At 38.8% G+C, this 3,690-nt stretch overlaps 1 long non-coding RNA gene across 2 annotated transcripts; it reads left to right on the top strand.

The window, feature by feature from the left end:
* The first annotated feature begins 885 nt into the window (after positions 1-885).
* On the top strand, positions 886-2,204 carry LOC120486102 (uncharacterized). Of its 2 annotated transcripts, none has more exons than XR_016155318.1 (3): positions 886-1,278; positions 1,486-1,566; positions 1,658-2,204. It is a non-coding gene; the product is annotated as an uncharacterized LOC120486102 (long non-coding RNA). The 2 variants fall into 2 exon arrangements; XR_016155319.1 differs by lacking the exon at positions 886-1,278 and adding an exon at positions 1,369-1,400.
* Positions 2,205-3,690: the final 1,486 nt, after the last annotated feature.

Below are 3,690 nucleotides of genomic sequence, written 5' to 3'. Positions count from 1 at the left end.
CAACACAGAAGAAGAAAAAAATAAACATTAAATTAGTGCAATAATATTATTGAACCCTATAAATTAAGACCTAAATCAGAACATTAATGCATACAATTGCATACTGCATTTATATTGAATGGTAACACTTTACAATAAGGTTTCATTAGTTATCTATCTATCTATCTATCGGTCTATCGGTCTGTCTGTCTGTCTGTCTGTCTGTCTGTCTGTCTGTCTGTCTGTCTGTCTGTTTTACTTAACCAAAACTGTCATTCATATTGAAAACATTCAAACTTCATGCTTTTATAACTTCTTCAAACTCTCTGGTTAGGCTTTTTAAAGAAAACTTAACGTTTGTCTACAAACTTTTTCAATCTAATTGTAAAGTGTTACCTTATTATATGGTAAACATAATGTACACATGTTACAAGTCAAGTGCAACGCTGCATGATTGAAGCAAATAAGTTAGATAATGGCAGAAAATTAGGCAAAGTTATTCATCAATGACAATGAGCAACAAAATTCGGATACCACATTACAACTTACAGTTCTTGACTTTTTTGCGAAAAAAGTGTGAAGTGTTTTTCGCCGTTTTGAATTCCTTTCGACCTCGACGATGGATTCAGTGCGGGTACGAGCACGGGCGTGTGGTGATGCACGAGCGCGAGTGACTGATTACCATGGCAACGTGAAAGTCACGTGTAGAGACAGTAGATAGGCGATCTTTTCTCTTTGAATGTTAAATCTGTATCTATAAATACACATTGGCTCGCGGAAACCTCAACATGTCGTGAACACTTCCCCTATGAAAAAGTGCGCAGGACAAATTTACATTTTATAAAATGTGGGGGGGACACGTCCCCCGCGTAATCTACGCCCTTGCACACACACACACACACACACACACACACACAATGCATTCAGTGGCTTGGCTTTTTAAATGCTAATTTCTTTTGGGACTGGCAGCTCAAGTTTGCCCCTATTCCCCTGCCCCCCTCATTAGTATTCAGGAAAGGTGATAGGGTTTACATCGTGTCAATCTTCAACAAGTGTTACGGAGAGCAGAGTGGAGATGTTACTCCTTTACATAGGGACAATGTGGCTATTAAATCTCTGAGTTCGAACGAAAACAGACTGGTGTATATGGCAAATGAAAGTTTGAAGAGGATATTTGAAAAGCTGGAGATGATGGACATGAGGTTGGATAAGATGAAGGCTGACATCAATGAGCTCAAAGAGGCAAAAGAGGAGCCTGCTTCAAAGAAATCAAAGAGAGCTGGGAATAATTCTGTTGCGGTAAGTTATTTTCTGACCATCACGGTGTCTGCTTAACTTTGTGTGCTTTATTTATAAATGTATTCGAATTGAGCCCTCATACTATGTTGGAACAATGTACACAAATATGACCCACAGACAAGGTATATCTTTAAAACTATTCTGTCATAAAAGTCTTTTCTTCTAAATTATATTTTTAATCAACCTTCTTTAATTACTGCTTCACAGTCTATCCTCCCCCCACAACCTTGAGGTCATAACCTATCTTTTTAATGGCTGTACCGGACGTAGATCCTGCTGTTGTTAAAGGTAAGTCACAAGAGAATGTACCAAGGCTACAACTATTTAACTGTATAGATTAGTTAGTTATAAATAAACATATTCTCCCCCATCTCTCTAGTATCCTGCTATTTTGAAACTGTTAGAAAGGGTTACACGATGGCCCAAGATGAGAACAAAGACAAGATGGAGGACAGCAGGATCATTATGCTCATGAGACAAAGAAAAAGAAGAGTAAGTATAAATACATATAAATCTCAGTAAAAGCCTCAGCCTGGGAGAGGCTCCCATCCCAACCTATTTGATATTTTCAGTGGTTTAATTACTTTTTTCCCCATTTTGCAGCTGCTAAGCTGCAGGACTGGGGTTCTCCAGACAGAGGAAGATGCATCTATCTGAAAGACTGCAACAGTTGACCACATGTCTGAACAGTAGGATGCCATCTTGGATGGAAAGTCGGTGTGGGTTGTTCGGGTTATTATATTGTTTTACATATATTATACACAGGCCTTATATATTATATGGGGTTATTTGTTGTATGACTAATAGTAAAACGTATTCTGTGCTAATGTTTTTTATTATTATTTATAGAGTTTTGACTGTGTGTATATAAATATATATGTCATGTGCCCAGTGTCATTTACAAATAATAAAAATAACAAACTCAACTTTGTCTATCTGATTGTCTTGACATTAGAACCATGAACACCAATGACATGAATATTAATAATGAGTAATAATAAACCCAAATGAGGCCATAAACTGAACCAATAGTGTGGGGGTTTAGAGGAGGGACAAAGCATTGAGCACCCAATCCTATGTAAGATCTCTGACCAATTGAAGGAGGCCACTAGCCTGGTTCAACCAGACTCTAGTTCATTTCATTTCCACATAGAATCTGGAATCGCTCCATTGAGAAACGTTTTCTTCCTTGTAGGCGGGTTCACTATTAAAGTTCAAATCTATTGGATCTGCCCAAAGTCACTCACGATCTGCCATAGCCAATGGCTAACGGGGTGTCGTGAGTGACGTATGTCACGCGCCGAAATGGCTGGAAACAACAAGTCCGAATGATCAGAGGATTATGTTTACAATAGGATTTCAGTCAACGAGAGCTGCAGGTTTTGTTAATCTAGGAACAATTATTAATTCGAAATGTATATTTGACACGAAGGACAGTGATATATTCATTTAACGGTGGAAGCTGTGTCTAATCATTACAAATACGCCGCTGTGGTCGTTTCTGATCTGCCGCAAATGATCAGTCTGTCTTTATCTGCAGATGTGTAATAAACAACAATTTTTCATATTACGTCTTATTGTTTCTTAATTACCTTAATTATGGTCTTCAAAGTATGTGTTTGAACATTTTTATGTGGCATTTAGTTTTTTCTAGTAAAACAAATCAACCATTGCCATCTAAAACTGAAAATCAAATATCTTCAAAGTATGGTTTCACATTTTTATTTATGACAATTATTTTTAAAAAATCACAACCAATTTGTATGATTTCCAACATGTAAAACTGACGCACCAACCTCCTGCACGAGTGCACAAAGGGGCTCAAAATGTTCTATTCATCACAAGAATCAGTAAATATACAGTCGGGAATCTGAGCGACTGACATGTCTCCTGAGCGGATCTTCAACAATAGTTTAGCAGCCAGGACTCGGGCCTCTGAACACCGCGAACACCAGGCTAAACCGTCCGTCGGTCATCGTGCACGAACTGCCCAGCACAAACTTCTAAACTTTCCTTCACTTGGTCCTCAGTTGTGCAACAAGAGGTGAGACGACAACAATCCGGCTATAAATTCTGTATATTCGGCAGTTTCTTTTCCAACAACGGACCGAATAGCTTTTCTCACGTCTTTCTCCGCTGCCATTACTGAACTCAAACTGACGCGCTTACATCAACGTCATCTTTCTCAGCCACTCCCTCTATTCGCTGATTGGTCCTACAAAAAATTGATTTCTGGAAACCTAAGGATATGGAGCGATCCCAGACGTAATACTGAAGTAAAATGAAATTGAGCGGAAGTGCGTAGGAGGGCGCAGCCAGGCTAGGAGGCCACTGCCTTGTGTCCCAAAGGTGTGAAACGCTAATGTTCCCTTGCATTGATTATTTGTCGCCACCTAGTGGAATCTTTCATAA

This window comes from Pimephales promelas, chromosome 3, assembly GCF_988280905.1.
Source record: "Pimephales promelas chromosome 3, fPimPro1.hap1.1, whole genome shotgun sequence".
NCBI lineage: Eukaryota > Metazoa > Chordata > Actinopteri > Cypriniformes > Leuciscidae > Pimephales > Pimephales promelas.
The sequence above is the reverse complement of the archived record's forward strand: the minus strand, read 5'-3'. Positions and strand labels throughout refer to the sequence as shown.